This window comes from Danio rerio, chromosome 17 (genome assembly GCF_052040795.2).
Source record: "Danio rerio strain M-AB ecotype USA chromosome 17, GRCz13ab, whole genome shotgun sequence".
NCBI lineage: Eukaryota > Metazoa > Chordata > Actinopteri > Cypriniformes > Danionidae > Danio > Danio rerio.
The window spans coordinates 39,325,523-39,345,633 of record NC_141037.1 but is presented as its reverse complement, the minus strand read 5'-3'; the positions used below and the strand labels follow the sequence as shown (position 1 = coordinate 39,345,633).

The 20,111-nt window shown below is 37.0% G+C and overlaps 1 long non-coding RNA gene across 1 annotated transcript; it reads right to left on the bottom strand.

The window, feature by feature from the left end:
- Positions 1-1,508: 1,508 nt before the first annotated feature.
- LOC141378431 (uncharacterized) lies at positions 1,509-19,525 on the bottom strand. The gene is made up of 3 exons (XR_015513672.1): positions 19,299-19,525; positions 17,691-17,835; positions 1,509-2,287 (listed from the first exon to the last, which is right to left on the bottom strand). It is a non-coding gene; the product is annotated as an uncharacterized LOC141378431 (long non-coding RNA).
- Between the last annotated feature and the right edge of the window lie 586 nt (positions 19,526-20,111).

The following is a 20,111-nucleotide window of genomic DNA, read 5'->3' as shown; positions in this document are numbered from 1 at the left end:
TCAACTTGAAAAAAATATTCAGTTGGCACAACTTTAAAAGTTTTGTTACAGAGTAGTTCACCTCTCCAGAAAAATAATAATCTTATGTTAACCCAACTAAATGTTTTTTGCTTAACTGACAAATAATTGTAGGTCAGTGCAGCTGATGATTTCAAAAGCTGAGTGAACAAGAAAAAGCGAAAAGAAATAAGGATTCTGTTTTTTGTTTTGTTTTTTGTACTGGCTTAACTTTTTCACAGTGTACATTGACAAATACCCTATTTCATTGTTTCTTAGGCATGAACATTCTTTAGTTGAACGAAATTGGGTTAATATGCAAAATATGGCAATAATAAAAAATAAATGCATTTATGAACAAAATTACTAACCTCTGAATGTATAGCTTATATTTTATAAAATAATGACTATATTTCTATTTTCTTAAGCATATGCATTGTCGTGATAAATGTAACCCACAATCACTAAAAATTATTGTGCAAAATATATTTGTATAACATAAAATACTATCCATTTCCTTGTCTGAATTGATTTATACAGAATTGTTATCTTTGTGTATAAGCAAGTACATTATAATTGCTATTAAATTATCTGAAAATTGAAAGTAATTTAAAGTAATTAGTTCCTTTATGCCAATAATGTCAAAATACTACAAGACTATTCTACTTCAATATATGTGTCATCAAATAAGGGTTTGCACAAAAGTAATCTAATGTAATCCAAAAGTGGTCAGATTACGTTAAGGTAAATGTGTAACATCACATTTGACATGGAGATAGAGATTAAGAGAAAACTGACCATAAAAGATGACAATACAGACATATCGTACTGTACATACCGCTGTCAATTTTACATTGTCCTGTTTTTTTTGTTTTGTTTTTTTGAGGAGTATGCTGTTGTATTTTGCACTGTTTGTATTTTGCACAGTCTGTATTTAGCACCGTCATTTTATTTGCAATGTCTGTATTTTGTACTGTCTGGAGCCAGCACCTAAGCTTTTTACTCATCATAGCACACATGCTGCTGATAATGTGACAATAAAAGTGATTTGATTTGATTATTTAAACACCCTTTGAAAGGCAACATGAAGTCAAGCTTGAGCATTTATACTCTGTTCACGTACTAGCATAGATGGAGGCCTAATTCTTAAAGCTTGCTGTTAACATGTAGCTACATTTGTCTAGGATATTTGAGTCTTTATACTTCTGCCATAAACCGTTTTAATTAACCGCCTGTTGTTCTGTTGTGTCTATGACTGAGTGACTGACATTTCTATTTAACTCTTTTCAGATGAACTATTTCCTGTAATATGATCCACACCAAGAGCAGGGACATGCGACATTAAGATCAGCAAACAATATTTTTCTGTATCAGTGTGTTTGTCTTGTTTTCATCGAATCCAGTCCAATACAATGTTTAAGATAGGACTTCAATTATTATTTTTAATATATAAAGTATGTTTTCTTTCTTTTTATTTTTTTTTTTTTGCAATATTTTTCAGTTTTTGTTTTGAATGTCAGCTTTAGCAAACTGGTGGACTTTTTCTTAAAACTTTAGCATAATGGAGTTAAAAAGAAAGACATTTATTTATAGTTAAATGGTCACCTTAGAATTATAAGGTTCTACCTTACATTTTTGTCAAAATTAAGTTATTGACATATTCTTATTAAATGACAACTTATTTATATTATGGCAATTTTGTTTATAAGTTGCTTCCATTTTAAGACTTTTTATTTAAAAAAACTAATTTTACACACATGCTGTTCAATATCTAAAAATCATTCAAAATGCAGAGAGAACCTTATAATTCCAAGGTGGCGATATTTACAGAAAATTACCTAAGCACATTGTTTCTTGTTATATGTATGTCTATGAGAGCATGACACTATTCTGATTCAAAATGTATGTCTTTGCCCTGCCCGTCAACTCAACCTAGTTTCCATTCATTGTTAACATGGTGAGAAAAAAGTGATTGACATCGCAGTAAAGCAAGAATAAACATGACTGAGGAGGTGTAGCAATCTTAATAATGAGATAGGCTAAATGTCAGTTGGTGTGTGTGCATGTGTGTGTACAAGCCAATTTATCATTGACAAAATAAAAGAGCAAAAACAAAGAGCGCGAGCCGCCTGAAAAGACTTTTCCCGCTGTTACATCATAATAAACTTGGGCTTTGCTCCGTCTGTCTGGTGACGAGCTGTCAGCCAATCAAATCCCACTGGGAAGCACCTCATTGGCTGGTAGGACTCACAAATATTGGCAGGCTAATGTAGAGGTCTGTTTCACAGCCCTAGTAACAGAAACAAAACAAGATATCTGTTATAGTCATAATGATCTGCAATGAGTAGAGCAGTTGGCTTATGGAATACGCTTACGCAACATCAATCCATCTTAACTATGAACAGATGAGGCGATTATACTTGGGTTAATTGTGTCATTTTATAATAAAACTGTTCGGAACATATTGACAGCTGTGGTTCATTCACATGAAATAATCCAAGCTCTCCATTCAAACTCACACACTTTAAAAGGCCTTCTAAAAAGGGCTGTTTTTGATAGGTACGCCTTTACAAATCCTTGTTAATGTAAATATTTAATCAGCCAATCAAATGGCAGCACTTGCAAGTTGTTTAGGCATTTAAACATGGTCAAGACGATCAGCTGAAGTTCAAACTGAACATCAGAAGGAAGAAGAAAGAAGATTTGATGACTTTGAACATGGCATGGTTGTTGGTGCCATATAGGCTACTGTGAATATGTCTGAAACTGTTGCTCTAATAACTTTTTCATGCACAACCATGAAGTGAGCAGTAGTTGTGTGTCAATTTTGGAGGTGTGATGGTGTGGACGACATTTTCTTGACTCTCTTTGGGCCACTAACTATAGTACCAGTTGAAACACTACAGCCTACCTGAACATTGTTTCTGACCATGTCCATCTCTTTATAACCACAGTGGCTATTTCCAGCAGAATAATATGCCATGTCACAATGCTTGAATATTAGGGATGCAACAATACAGTTAGCACACGGTTCAATACATACCTCGTTTTTTTAACACAGTTTTCGGTTCGGTTTGGTTCTCATGGCCTGACACGTGTTTTTATTTTTTATTTTTTATAGGCAATAGGCAATAGGAACAGTAAGAGGTTAAAGAGAGAAAAAATAAAAAACATTTATTGCAATACTCATTTTGTTTTACTTAAAAGCCAAGAAAAGTACAGTAGTTCCTAGTGTATTGTATAAAAAAAATAACACTGAAATCTCACAGCTGCTGGTAGCCCATGTACAAACTGGGGAACAGATAAAATCCTGCACTTTGAAAATAAACATCCATGTGAAGTTAATAAAGATGAATTGACCAATTCAAATAAACATATTTGTACTTAAGTAAACATAAATAACCCATCTTAATTATCTTGGTGCTAAAAAAATGTGAGACTGTCGTCTGTAACGCGGATCGAGTGCTTTTATAAAATGACAAAAGCCCACATATCCCATCACCAAAAATGGCTGCAAATCTTTAGCAATAAACACCCGCACTGCCTTTGTTAATTTTATGTGTCTCTCGGAACCAGTTGGGTATGTTTGCTTGAAAGATTTAGCGAAGGGTTGTTGCTATTTGGAGGACTTTATTACCTTCTCTGCTATCCTGTCTTCAGACAGTGATAATGCTGGGTAATGGCGCTGCAGATGTGCAGTCATGGTTATACATGTAAAACAATGCTTGCACGCAGTTATTTTTTGTTCACCATTTTTTTCTTTTATTGGCATTATGCTTACGGGCAAAACCGGAATGTCCTCACACTGCTGATTTGAAAGATGTCTGCGCTTTCTTGTACTGTTGCCTCACTTCGCCGGCGCTTCCTTGTACTGTTGACTTAGCCTTACTTCACCGCAGCTCACCATGTTAAAGTATGGAATGATGGTCAAGCGCCCCCTAACTTTAGAGCATAGTAATTGGATATTTACTCGCGGGGAGGAGTTTCCTCATCTCAGCTCATGGATTTAGAGGCACACACAAAAGCACATAAACTATTTAAATGCAAAACAAAGAAAACAGCAATTCACAAGTGCGTATTGAGCCATGGAGGTCATACAAAACGGTTCAATATTATGTTGAGAACCGTGGCATCTCTATTGAATATCTAAAACAGGAATCAAAAACCAAACTCGATTGAGGGTGTGGGCTAAATATCTGTCATGGTAATTTCCTAATTAATTAATATTGAAAAATAAATAGAAAAAATACTTCAATCAAATTAATAATTATAAGTTGTTGTTTTTTTACATTTTATAATGAACTTCTTACAATAAAAACATAAAAAAACACAATTATAACACAATGCTAAATACACAAGTCAAGCTGGGCCTGCCTTTGCATTGATTTGCTCGTCAATGTCTTGTGTATGTCTTATCTTTAATTGACAGTATTTTTTTTTTTTAAATCTGCTTCACATGCAACATTTGATTGAATCATTTAAATTCAGTTAACTTTTTGTAGCTCAACAATTAAACAAACAAACAAAAAGTGACGTTAAATTAAAAATGAAGATCTCTATTGAAGGCATTCGCTACAACCTTCATTTCTAATTCTTCTCAGATGGGATAGCGGGCCAAATCAAAGGTTACCATGGGCCAACTTAAGGCATCTCTGATCTAAACAATCTTATGAACATGACAAAGAGTTCACTAAACTCAAATGACCTCACTAGATCTCAATTCAATAGAGCACCTTTGAGATGTGCTTTATTTAGAGATCTACATAACCCTGCGGGCAACTTGATGTCAAAACATTATCAAAAACACGTAAAAAAAAATGTCAGAAATCAAATAAATTGGATGTCAATTGAATCAAAATGACATTAAACTAACATCTAACAAAGGTGTCAAAAAACGCATGAAAAATCAATTACAGGACGTGCTAAACGTGTTTTTGATGCCAATGTTAAATGTCAATTTGATGTTGTTTTGACATCAAGATGCCCAATGGGAATGACTGTGCACCGACAAATCTGCAGCAACTGCATTAGATAGTGTTATCACTCATGACAAAATGAACCAAAATCTCTGAGGATTGTTTCCACCATCTTGTTGAAACAATGCTATGAAAAATTAAATATAGTTTATCACAAAATTTAAATTACTATTACACTATTCAAGTGTTTCTAAACCATTATGAGTTTCCTTTTTCTGTTGAACATAAAATAAGATCTGTGGAAGTATGTTAGAATTCGATAAGTAATGATATCCATAATGTGAAAAAAAAAAATCAGTGGTCAATGGTTACTGGTTTTCAACTTTTTTCAAAAATATTTAGTATTTAAAAGAAAAAAAGAAACTCAAACAGGTCTGTGACAAGTGATGGATGAGTAAATGATGGCAGAATTGTGAGTTTTTGGTGAACTTTCACTTTAAGACTGTGGCTATATGGCTTTACACCTGAAGCTTAAATAAATGACTGTGCATATGTTTTCTCTTATAATGAAAATGTGTTCAGCTCAGAACTGAATTATAACTGCTACAAAAAACATTAATATTAAGGCTAAATGAAGTCCAGTTGTGGTTTGGTGTCAATGAAGAGGTCGTTTTGCTGACGGGGTACCAAATACAAAACATTTGTAAAAATGTAAAAAAAGAAAGGTGCAAGAAAAATTGCTCAGGGGAAACACAGTGACAGCAAGACCCTGTTTCGAGGGAAAAGAGCCAACACTGAACCAAACTCAAACTTGCTTCAGCTCCAAAAACAACATGCCAAATGCAAGCATGGTCTTTTTTTAACAAACTAAATCATGCTTTTTACAATCTAAAACTTTTTATAGAAACCCAAATGAGCCTCTCGCTTGAGCTCCTGTGGCTCCAAAGCGTTTTACAGGTCCTCCGAGAGTCAATGAGCCCATTGGGACTACTATGGTCAGAGAGGAAAACCACCTAGACCACAATTTTTCAGCAAGTTGTACAACAGTATATGAAGACCAACCCTTCTCTGTGAGTACAGAAGATGTGCAAATAACAGCTTTTTACCATGATTTGTATGATAGGAATGTAAACCACTACCAATCATTGAAATTGACTAGTTGGTGGGTTGCCTAAATGACTAGCTGAGTCATCAGTAGTAATGATGCATTCACATCAAGTTGGAATTACTGCCATTAAAAGTTTCTGACTTGTAAAAACCAATTTTCTCCTGCGTCAGCCTCGTAATTTCAGATTGCATACTGAATTTTTGAGATCATCTGCCCACTATTATATGTTCAAACAATTAAAATGATAGCTATTCATACAGCAACATGTATACATAGTGAATTTTCTGTGTCCTTCAACATTATGTGATAAATAAGAGAATAATGAACAACACAACCTGAAACGGACTGAATCATTTAAATAGGGTATGATTAACATTCTTGGAGATATCATAACATGTTATAAGTGCACCATAAGTACTGTACATATTTAATTAAAATTATGGTAATCATGATGCAACAAAGATGTCTATCTTCATGTGTGTGTAGCTGTATCAATTGTGCATTAAAAAGTGGTCTTTATATCATTACTACAAAAAAATAAACTGTTTAGCTGGATGACTAAACATCCACTTTGACCCATCTCTAATATGCTGTGCCTGTTTGCAACGGAGTAACATAACAAATTACAAATACTCAAACTACTGTAGTTGAGTAGTTTTGCTCAGGAATTGTGATTTACTAAGTTAAATGTGTAATTTTACTTTCCCCTCAGTACATTTTTAGTGCTGTATCAGTACTTTTACCCCAATATTATCTTTTAACCTGCAGTCACTACTTTATTTCTTTCTTGTCTATGGTGATTGGCTAAAGTAAAAAAAAAAATCAGTCCAGCGATTTCTGTCCAATCGAATTGCACATAGAAAGTAAATCGCCCCACACTGAACAACCTCAAGACATGGGTGCTTTATAAATGCATCAAGCCTTTTGAAAGCATTAAAAATGCCCAAGAAGATGTCCAAAATCTTTACACGCAATGACCCAGAAAGTTTTTTATAGACTACATATCAGTCACTGATGACAAAATGAAGGATGTCAACTGTATGATGACTGAAATCACCAAACAGCCTTAAACAATCACTAAATGGAATGAATGAAGAATGGAAGGAAGGGCCGAACGAAGTAGGGACCGAACAAGGAATAGAAGGAAGGACTGAATGAAGGAAGGAAGAACCAAACTAATGAAGGAAGAAAGGACCAAATGAATGAAGTAAGGTGAATTCATAGAATGACTGAACAAACTAAGGAATGAATTAATGAATGAATGAATGAATGAAAAAGGACTTAATGAAAGAAGGAACAAAAATATGAACAAACCAATGAACGAATGAATGAGAGAATGAATGAAGGGGGGAAGGAAGAAAGGACCAAATGAATGGAGGAAGGATTCAAGGAAGGACTGAACAAAACTAAAGAAAGAAGGAAGGAAGAAAGGAGAAAGGAAGGAACGAATGAGTTAATGAATGAATGAAAGAATGAATGAATGAATGAAGGACGGAAGGAAGGAAGGCAGCAAGGAAGGAAGGAACAAAAATAAGAATGAACGAACAAATTAATGAGTGACCGAATAAAGGGAAGAACGAAGGAAGGACCAAATGAGTGGAGGAAGGATTCAAGGAACGACTGAAAAAAATCTAAAGAAGGAAGGAAAGAAGGAATGAGGAAGGAAGGAAGTAAAGAATGAATGAATTAATGAATGAATGAAAAAAGGATAATGAAGGAAGGAACAAAAATATGAACAAACGAATGAATGAGTGAACGAATGAAGGGAGGAACGAAGGAAGGACCAAATGAATGGAGGAAGAATTCAAGGAAAGACTTAACAAAACTAAAGAAGGAAAGAAGAAGGAAGGAACGAGCGAAAATGAATGAATGAACAAATAAATGAATGAAGACAGAGCAAACATACATTGAAAGGAAGGTTGGAAGGAAGAAACGAATAAAGGAAGATCACTAAATTAACTCCAGAATGTTAGGTTTACACAACCCTGCACAAACTGCATGTACTGAGAACACATCAACTTCACAGTGTAATACTCACTACTTACTGCTCTTGAGTACTTTTAAAAGGTCTACTCTTTACTCATATTTGGAGTAATGTTTACAAAGATACCTTTACTCTACTTTTACTACATTTTTCTTGCACTACAAGTAATGGTAATTTTACTTGAGCATGATTCTTTAGTACTTTTTCCACCACTGCCTGTGTGGGACTTTTATGAACACCAATTAAGAACAATGATGGTGCTTATACACAAACACACATGGCTTGAATATTAGATCATGAGTGACCCCACCTTTACAAGTCATAATGCACATTTCCAGCCAGTCGTCATCCAACAAACATTTCTTAAAATAAACCTGATTTTTTTTTCTCAGCTGGACGTACTCTAAAACATTTCTCTCTTTCTTTCTCTCTCTCTCTCTCTCTCTCTCTGTGGCTCTTGTGTGAGGAGCGGAAATTTCACTGCTTTTTTAAAACCTCAAATGGCCACTTTAACACTGGCCGAGCAGTTGAAAAAACAGAGGTAGTGAAACGTCTCACATATTTCATAATCAGATGTAATATGCACACACACCTGCAATAACACAACTCGCACTGTATCGTGCACCCCAGTGGTGTGCTCTTACACCAAAAAGCCCGGCCAAGACTGCTGTAGCGTTACTCTGTCCCCAGGCCTCATCATCGCTCGCCACCTCATTCAGCATCCCTGGACACAGCTAAAATCTGGATTAAATCAGGATCAGACCACTGCGATGAAATCATACAGAAAGGAATCGTGATGGCTGATACACACTCGCACGCTTGGAGTGGATAGTCAATTCAGAGTTAATGCTTTAAAGTCCTAGAAAATCATTTCCCGTCAAACACTGGTTTGGATGCACTTTGTGGAAACAAACGCATAGATCTCACAACTTCCAGCTGTTCTTCTTAATACCTTATTAAAGCCACACACACACACATTACATTTAAAACTTGGATACTAATCATAAAGTTTGTACAGCCAGCAGCTGCTTTGAAGGAGACGCCCATCCGTAGTTCATTAAAAGCATAACCGATACCTTTATCTTTATTATAGTAATATATTTACGCTAATCTAGTTCAACTGAACCGAACGAAAACTAACGACTTCCTTCAGCTCGCTCGATAAATGATGCGGGAATATGAGGGAAAATAAGCTATAAACTGATCTGTTCTGCACGACTCTTTGATTATCAAAAGGAAAACATTGCAGTACAGCTGTTTGGTACCAACCGTTTGGATAGCCTGGAGCGGAACAAGCAAATCTGTTACCTGCTCTCACATGCACGGTTGCTCAACTTAAAGGGTTAGGATTAATGTCTTATGGCTTGCATCTGTCATTAGGACAAAAAAAAAATTGGTGTGTGATGAGAACTTTGAGAGACTTGAAGAAATGTTTCGGGAAAGGAGACAAAAACAAAGATTAAGCCTCTTGACTTTTGGGTTCTGTGACGTCAGCTTGTACCAAATACTTGTATTCCCACTTCAAAAGGCTAAGTTAGGGGTGGATTTGTTCCTCAGGAACAAACTTGGTTCTTCAGCAAGCCTTATGGAGCTTGTTAAGGATGTTAGGCAGAATGGGGCCGAGGACTCTGTGGCCGTCAAGTGCTTGGCCCAACGCCTAACCATGCCATTGTGCAGAGCCAAACCAACTACGGAAAAGTCCGCAGAGAGGGGCCTTTGACGTGTTATGGGAAGACACGCACAGCAGTGATGGAAGTGTAGGTAAGAGATGGAAGAAAGCTGAGAGGCCTGGCTCCCCACCCCTGCCTGGGGTCTGGACCGCAGGATGAGCGGCAGCTATTCATTTTAATAACTGCGCTTATTTTCTCCCCTGCCAGGAGCCATTACCATAATTCACACTTTCTGCACAGTACCTGGAGAGCTTTAGTGTGGTTTACAAGTTCTGGATTCAAAAAAGTCTGGAAAAGTCTTTGAATTCTGAAACGGAGCAAGGCAGGGAGAAACTAACTAAGAGCATTAGCAAACTAAAAGTAGCCACACATCGAAAATAGCGAGTACGGTTTCACTTCACCCAAATTGTCCCATATTTGTTCCAAATTTTCTCACTCTTACGTTGTTGTACATGTGCGCTGTTTTCCAATCATTTAAAAACACAGGCACTTATAAAAATGCATTCACTTAGCGTAAGTCACCACCCAACTCTTCTAAAACTACAGTATATGAAAGCTTTGAGTCAAGGATTGAAATCTTAACATTATCACTCATTGATAAATATATGCACCTTCATAAGTACCATTGTAAAATGAGTCTGTTACATAACTCTGTTTACTCATATTTTTGATGAATCAGTTGATTCAATTCACAAACTGGTTTTGCCCACACATCTGACTGATCCGGTTTTCCAGTTAAACTCACTGACTTGACGTTGCTGCAACAGTTAACAGTTCACTGGAGGTGAAAATTTAATCCGTTAAATGACGATGAGTTTCTCACCCAAAGCTTTCTATACATTCCCCTTACAATTCTCACACAAATCTTCATGCATTCTCCACTAGTGAGCCTTTGTCTACATTGTGCAGAATTTTTCTATAAATATAATTGAGTTATATCATGTTAAATAAATCAACACTAATTGATATTGCACACCTTTAAAGGTTTATGGAGCTTTTCCTAAATGTAAAGGTACCTATTTTACAACTCTGAGATACTAATATACACTAATCCGCCACTTTATTAGGCACATCATACTAGTACCGGGTTGGACCTCCTTTTGCCTTCAGAAATGCCTTAATCTTTTGTAACATAACAAACTACTTTAAATATTCCTGAAGGACTTTGGTCCATACTGACATGATAGCATCATGTTGCTGCAGATTTGTCGGCTGCACATCCATGATGTCAATCTCCTGCTCCACTACATCCCAAATGTGCTCTATTGGATTAAGATCTGGTGACTGTGGAAGCCATTTGAGTACAGTTAACTCACTGTCATGTTCAAGAAACCAGTCTGAGATGAGTCACGCTTTAAGCAATGGTGCGCTGTCCTACTGGAAGTAGCCATCATTAGATGGGTACACTGTGGTCATAAAGGGATGGACATGATCAGCAACAATACTTAGGTAGGCTGTGGCGTTGACACAATGCTCAATTGGTACTAATTGGCCCAAAGTGTGCCAAGACAATATCCCCCACAACATTACCCCAGCACCACTACCAGCAACCTGAACCATTGATTCAAGGCAGGATGGATCCATGCTTCCATTCTGTTGATGAATTCTTCAACATTTGGAGCCATCCAAATGTTGAAGCAGAAATCGAGACTCAGCATAGCATATTTTGGTTGTAACGAGTGGTATTTGAGTTACTGTTGCTATTCTATCAGCTGGAACCAGTCTGGCCATTCTCCTCTGACCTCTAACATCAATGCGGCATTTGCGCACACAGACCACCCACTCATTTTCTATTTTTTTGGATCATTCTCTGTAAACCCTAGAGATGGTTGTGCATGAAAATCTCAGTACATCAACAGTTTCTGAAATACTCAGACCAGCCCGTCTGGCACCAACAACCATGCCATGTTCAAACTCATTTAAGTCACCTTTCTTCCCCATTCTGATGCTCAATTTGAACTGCTGCATATTGTCTTGACCATGTCTACATGCCTAAATGCATTGAGTTGCTGCCATGTGATTTGTTGATAAGATATTTGCATTAACAAGCAATTCGAAAGGTGTACCTAATAAAGTGGCCGATAAATGTAGATTCCCTTTAGGTGCTAATTTGCATCCTTTAGCTACAAAAGTGTACCATTTAAAAGGTTACCATTCTAGTGACAGCTTTTGCACCCTTATTTCTGCTTATTTCTGAGAGAGTGCTGGTCTTTTTTTTTAGCATTTTTTTATTATTATTTATTGTTTCAGTATGAATGTGGACTGTATTAAAGTTATTATCAATAAAATAAAAAATAAAAAAACTAAGGTAAAATCTTTTACATGATTAAAAAAAACATGGACAATTTTGACAGTGCCTTTTTGAAATTTGAAAGCTCTAATCCCCATTTATTGCAAAATTCCTCCTCCCGTGTTCCACAGATGAAAGCATAAGTTTAAGATGACGTGTAAAAAGCTTTTCAACTATTACTTTAACTTAGCATAAACACTGGGCATTGTTTTCACAAGGCGGCAGCTTTGACAGCACTATCTGCTAGATAGTGAATGGACACCGCCTCCTTTAAATCACACCATGCAGAGATAAACCAAGGTTTCCATCCATGCTTGTACAAATTCCTCTTCCCCATTCTCATCTATTCTGTCGTACACAGCCGTGCTGAAGCTACAGACAACAGTCACTCAGAGATGTGACAGCGGTTGACAGCCACTTGGCATCTGCTTTACTGTTTACACTGAAGCCTCACCCTTAAGCACCAAAGCACTAAATTTAACAGAAGATACATAACCACCGAAAAATGAGTGGAAAGTTATTGCTCTTATCTTAAAAACACGAGAAAGAAAACAGGAGAGCCTGCTGCTCAAATACTCCGGTAAAAATGCAAAGCAGTGTGGGAAACCTCTGTGTAACGTTATGCAAAGCCGAGTGGGAGATAAGCAATAGCCGTTTACATAACGGCGGAAAGCAAGCAGAATGAGAACTACAGCTGTCCACCGTTTAAAAAACTGTCATAAGCAGCCACAAAGTACACTCCTGCAGGTGGATGTTTGCTTTGGATTTTAAAAATGATATTATTGGCAAAATTTCCAAAAAACTGAAAAAGAGCCAAGAGGAAAATGGAAATGCAGGCCTGCAGCACAATATTATTCAATCACGCACAATACATTACTATACACTCTATATTCAACCCTATGACACGGTCTTTTAAACTCCAAACTAAGGCAAGATTTTCCCCCAGATTGTGCAATGCTTAACCCTGGGTTATGAAGACTGGATTTGATTTAGAGGACAGTGAAGCTCAATGTACGCTTTGGCTTTTAACTTCAGCCTTCAGCAAGGTTTTTGCAAATATGAAATATGTTTCTTAAGGTATGTTTTGCTGTATGTTTCAGACACACGTCTTTCTTGTGCGTGTCCATGAGGAGGCGGAGCTTGTCATACAGATCTCCTAACAAACCACTGACCAAAACTGTATTCTAAACCCAACCAATAGTGTTTTCAATAGCAAAGCGTGAGAGAAAAGTGCACTGCAGCCACATAGTTTACCTTGATTTTACATTACTTTTACATTACTTTGTGGAAGTACAACATCGTACAAAGCGAGTTACTGAGCAAACTGACCATACCAGAAAATGTTTCTGCATAGAGATAGATCTGAGACAAACATATTCGATTACAAATCATAGACACCATTAGGGGCCATACACATTTCTCATCTTTTGCTTACAAGTACAGATGTGGCCATTTAAAACGTGTTTTTTTTTTCTCTCGCCTCATTTTGTTCTGCGGCTAGCCACGGTTGCTGTCAAACTATCCTTGGACCTGAAATAAATGTGTTGTGCTACACAGAACATCCACCAGGTGGCGCATCTAACAACAAACTCCACTGTACAGATTAAATCAAGGTTAAAATTGCAAATGTTTCAGATGAAAAAAAATTCAGATGTATGAAACACACGCATATTCTCTTTGTACATCCGACTTAACCAGTGGCGTAGCGGACTGGCCCGCAGGGCACGCACCGCGGGGGGGCCCGCGTGATTAGGGGGCCCTGCGTCGTCGCGATTTTTAAATAACTGAAAATCCGGCAACCGCAATAATCAAACTCTTGGGAACAACTGTGGTCGGAACCAAAGTTCACAGGTCTGTGTTCTCTGAACACCTCTCAAGCGGTGGACTACTTCATTCTGATTGCTTGCCGCCAATGTTGCCAACTTAGCGACTTTGTCACTAGATTTAGCGACTTTTCAGACCCCCCAGCGACAAATCTAGCGACTTTTTTGTGTGTTATTGGAGATTTTTTTAGACTGTCATTTGTCCATACTGTACCGTCCCTACTCTTCTCAACGAGCTGCGTGTGATGCCGCCGACCCCTCCCCCGCCTCACAGCACTGACAGGCGGCCCAGTCAATCCTCGTACAGCAGCCTCTCCCACCTGCAGCCCAAGAGCAGATCACCCCTCTGCGTACCGACGACAAATGATTTAGCACAGGCAGTGTGAAGGTATTTCCCTTGTACAGTCATACCGATCTACTTCTCATTTATTTTAACAATTTAATTGGACCGTTTATTCTTTTCTTGTTCACAATCACAGATATTTTAGTGACAGTTTCTGAACTTGTCTGAGTTTATTACATATGAGAGATTACTGCACATTCACTACACATCTATAATGACATACTGTATTCAAACAGCAATAAATTTAGTTAAATAAACATGCATATATAAAGTGTAGTGCAATTATAAATACCCCTTTAGTAACCATAGGCTGTTAAACAAACAGAAACGGTAGAACGTGATGACGTCAGTGATATGCAAATTGACGTATGACATATCCCCCCCCCACTTCATCAGGGGGCCCCGTCAGCGATCCCTGCAGGGGGGCCTCCGCATTTTGCGCTACGCCACTGGACTTAACGTAAAACTGAGAGCACATGCACGAGCGCAAAACCCCTCCCTGCCTCCTCCCCTTAATAAATATGGTAACGACTTTGGCAAAACCAAACAAATAAGTAATAGCAAAAGCAAGCTAAAAGAGAAACTTTGAACAGAATGTGAATTGGAGGGGCTCCTTTCGGAAGTAGGCTGGAGAAAATGGTGTTATTTGCAAGTTTGTCCTCCGGAATTAATAACAAAATAAAAAAATAGAGTGGAGAGTTTAGCTGACGCGGTTAACGCAGTTGGATCTGAACATCGCAATGTGAGTGAATTAAAAAAGAAATGGTCCGATGTAAAGGTGTAAAATTTTGTAGTGTCTATTTAGGCTAAGTGCAAATAGCACAACTCGTTGGAATGAGCTAGTTGAGTGATTCCCACCCATCACCGATTGACAGAGACAACATAACTAAAGAGAGCAGCAAACAACAGCATGAGTGGCACAGCTCGTAAAGCGCACGGCAACATGTTTTGACACGTTCTATCATGAACTTCTAATCCAGCATCTGATGAACTCATTCTTCTTTTCTCCACTACACATCAGATTTTGCCTACTCTTCATCACGAGGAAGACAAGTTGGAATCAATAATAAGTGTGTGTATTATGTTAAGCCCATTTGAGCATCATATATTATTTGTACATTTATTGAATGGAAATGTTTCCGATTCACGTATGCAAATGCGTCTTCAGATGGTGCCTTTATAGCAATGTGCGTGCAGCTGATCGCTCCGATTACATTGTGAAAACCGGCAAATTGCGCTTTAATGTTTGGCTGGTCAACTGCATGGTGTGGAAACCTTATGTAACGTTATCTGCTAGACATGCGGATGATCCCGTCCCATACAGCTGCTATTGCACGGCTCAAAGATACTTTGTAGTGTGCAATTTAACATAATTGCCTCTAGGAGTTGCCAATGGAAATAAAACAAACACACACAAGAAATGGACGTACGCCAGGCATAAAGCTGCCGTGGACCAACGCACATTCTCTTGTTCATTTAATCAATAGTAAATCCAAACGTGAGCGTGAAACCTGGCGTACGCAAAGTTTTTATGCGTACACAGCATTGATACATGAGGCCCCTGAACTTTTCAGAATGCTGCAGTCACACCACTAATCATGTGACAAGATCCAACCAATCAGATTTACAGTTTGTTTGGTGGTATTTATTTGGTTTTGTGCAAAGAGCTGCACTAACCTACTGTATATAACTGTCAATATGTCCCTGTAAGTAACATTAGTGTGAAAAGGAACAAACGTTGCTGGCGTAGCATTCATTTTACCTAGAAACTTCAGTCAAACATATGTTTTAGTACGTTTTTGGGGTAGGCTGAAGAACTAATTTCAATTTAACCTATTCATTCAAAATTTGCAGACTTTTTTTAACAAATTTTAAGTTTTGCTCTTGTCCTTTCTACTTCATATCTTTGCATACTGAAAAAGATTTCAGTTCATTTCTGACACCTTGTGGACAAACTAAGTAGTGCAAAAACAAATCAAAGCGGATACGTTTTCAAACATCATAAGGTAACACGCATACTGTTTTGACGTCGATATTTACATCACAGACATGGACCCTCGAGTATGTGTAAAAATGAAGCATGCTTTAGCCTAGTACAACCTCTCTAATGAAAATTCTTAACCACTTTTTTTGTTTTGGCTTAACAACTTTTCAAATTGTGTGCTAACTTTTTAAGCCTCAATGGGTTAGGTTAAGTTTATGGGTGGGCTTTCATGCACCACTTTCCCTAGTCCCCTAAATACATGTAGTATAGAGAGGATGTAAACACAAACCGTATAATGCTGAAAAATTGCTATGGTGAAGCATGTCCAATATATTATATAGACACAAAACAATGCAAATCAATATTTTTCAAATTCTCTTCTGCACTGTTAAGAGTGAATTTATTTTACTGTTACCTCACTTCAAAAAAGAGTAACATTTTGCTTTAAAAGGAACAAGATGACTTTACTTTTTTTTTTTTTAATTGAGCAAAGCCACTTGTAGCTGTTAAGTTGACTTAATTCTTATATAATTATGCATATACAGTTTAGCTACTTAATACTTTTTTAAGGCAAAAACTACTTTTAACTCACTTTTTTAAAGTCAAGAAACGCTTTAAACGCTATGAGTTTGTTCACTTTTTAAAATTAAAATCTTTTTACTTAAGTACAAATTTTTACAGTGTGTTGGTTTCAAAGAAGAAAGCAAATCATACATGTTTGGAATGAAAATATGTCAATAATTTTATAGTAAACTTTACATTTTGTTTTTAACTTTCTTTTTTACTCATAAAAAACATAAATATTTTTAAAAAATATTTCAGAGGCATGTTAATGGAGATGAAAAATATCTGATAATTGAGATAATTTACGCTCAATGACCCTTCGATCACTAAACGCATTATGAATCTTACGGCCAGACCATAACCTTCTGTCACTGTGCACCATGTGCCAATATACTGTAATAAAGAAAGTGCAAATGTTTAATAATCATTTCCATCCCAAAGGGTCTAAAATTTCACATTTCAGTTCTGCTAGCTATCCATAAAATGTTTTAAATAAGGAAAAGAAGTGGCTCCAACAAAGGCTGTTTTTCTGCAGTCACTACCGATGCGCATCTGTCCGCAGCACACCACATGACACGGGCCCAGTTGTACAGCAGATTTCCTCCCATTGTATGTTTTATATGGACTCTTTCTCCATCTCAACCCTTCTTTATAAATGGATTTGAGTCCTGGCACTTGAATCTATTCAACATGAGCTGCTTTCGGCACACCCCTCAAATGCAGCATGAAGCCATCGTCTGCTCCACTGCTCCCTGACAGCTTTGATGACTGACATGCTTAAAGAAAACTGTAGTGATACCCCTCCCCACAGACTCCGTTCCCATGCAAGACACTTCATTTAACCGAACCCCCCCCTGGGCTGTTAGTCCTGGAACTGTTTGAGCTGGAGTCTCCGATTGTGAGGCGCTTTGCTGCTTCATTAAGCTGGAAGGCATTCAAAGAAACAGCGCAGAAATCAGAGACTCGGCACACACGTTGGGAGGAAATAAAAGCTATTTATGTTTCACCTGCCTCTTAAAGGGTGAGGACCTGTCCATATTTGGAGTGTTGACAGATGATTGGCTGAATCCCAAATGGAGGCGGAGTTTGATTGTTTGGTTTTTATAGGTGCAGACCACGCCCACTACATTCAGGTGAGCTCATACATGTGCTGTCACTGCAATCAAAGGCGATGACAGAAGAGTTACCAAATCGCAAATGAAGGATTGGAGGTGACACATAATTGCCCTAGATAGCCGCAAGGGTTTCTGACAGAGTCAACAAAGAGGGCAGGAAACTGGAGAAAGCAAAGAAAGCGCATATGCTGAAAAGCCTTTCAATGAGATATGGTGACATAGGGATTAAAATGAATTCGTGAGGATTACGTGACAAAATGTGATCAAATGTAAATGTCTGGAACTTAAAGAAACACTGCACTTTTTTGTTTGCTTTTAAATAGACTTATTTTACAACTTTTCTAGAGGGAAACAGTTTAGTTTAATGATTTTTTAATCGATTCAGCTGATCTTTTAGCTTAGCTTAGCATAAACCATTGAATCAGATTAGACCATTAGCATCTCAATCAAAACATTTAAAAAAGTTTTTAAATGATTCCTATTTAAAGCTTGACTATTCTGTAGTTATACCGTGTAATGCTGATGGTCTAATTTGAATTAATGATCTATGCTAAGCTAAGCTAAAAGTGTCCCCACCAAACCCTGAGATCGACTGAATGTATTAAAAATGTTTTAAATGCAGAAAAGAAGTGGCTCCAACAAAGTTATTTTTCTGCAGTCACTACCGATCCACACCTGTCCTCAACACAACTTTTCTGGAGGTAAACAGTTAAGTTTTACCATTTTTTTTATCCATTCAGCTGATCTTTTAGCTTAGCTTAGCATAAATTATTGAATCAGATTAGACCATTAGCATCTAAATCAAAACATTCAGAGTTTTAACATGTTTCCTGTTTAAAGCTTGACCTTTCTGTAGTTACCATGTAATGCTTATGGTCTTATCCAAATCAATGATTTATGCTAAGCTAAAAGTGTCCCCGACAGACACTGAGATCGACTACATGGATTCAAAAAATGAAAAACTCTCTTTAACATAGGGGACTTTTAAAATGAGAATATTTCTAAACAAAGTGTGGAGTGTTCCTTTAATGAGCTGGTTAAATTTCTGAAGTTCTGAAATTAATAATTGGGGAATACTATACATACACTGCACACAATATAATGTATATATTACATAATTTGGCCTAAAGGCTCTGTTCTGTTAATAGAAAGCAAAACAGCCTAAATGACTAAAAATATAATCTTTACAAAATAAACTGTAGAATCCAAATAGGCTATTGTACAATACAAGCATGAGGTGTGGACCAGTTTGACACAGATATACACACAGCCTGCATAACCCATTGATATTGTATTGTCTGAAAAGAATCAATTAGCTTTGTGAAAGAGCAGGAGAAATAAACTACATTTATGGAGAATACTACGCTACTTTGATCATTGTTTAATCAAAATAAAAAGTTTGTACACTGCTTGAAAAAAAAAATTATATAAATGAAGTTGCTTTTTTATTTCTACCAACAGTACAGCTAAAGTAAATGGGAGGCTATTTTAGCAAAATAATTACCTTTAGCTTGGTAAAGGCTCTAAATCCAGATTGCGCAGTGGAACCGCGACGTCCTCTAGTGGTCAATCGACAGCATCACAGTTTTAGATACCTGCGTTTAACTTATCCAGTGTAAAAATAACAGATTAAATAATGGCTTTATGACTTGAAAGATTTGAGGCGTCCGTATGAAAAATGTTCTCATGTTCACTCAAGACGCATATCCCAACAACAACAAAAAGATAAACTAAAATCTGAGATAATGATTTGGCGTTAGGTTTTTGGGTTCAGTAGTTTAAAAGAGTTACTTTAGTTTTAAAATAGGTTATCGTTTTTTCGCCAAATAAAAGGAAGCAAATCTGTATTTTTCCTCTTTACCGTTACATTAGCAATGACTTCTTTTGAGTCAGAAGAGGAGCACTAGCCAATAGCATGGGTCCGTGTACGTTTTGTTCATTTGTTTTCCATTTTCAAACGGAATAAAGGAAATGGAGAAAACGGCCGTTTTTCCGTTTTTATTTTGCTCACGAGAAAACGAAAAAACGAGATTTTGGCTGGATTTTCGTTTTTTGGTTTAGGGTAGGAAAACGGATAAAAGACTTTAAAATTCATTTTACACATGTAGGCGGTGCTGAAACGCCCACTTTCCTCTAATTGGTCAACCAAATCTGCGCTCGTGACGTCACCCTCAAAATAAAAGCCTTACACGAAGGCTTTTAATTATTATTATTTAATTATATATATAAACAAAGTTTACATATTCTATCATTTGAACCACACACAGTTAGCAGGCTTACATTCATTGCGTATGTATAAATTAAATAAAAACGTAAA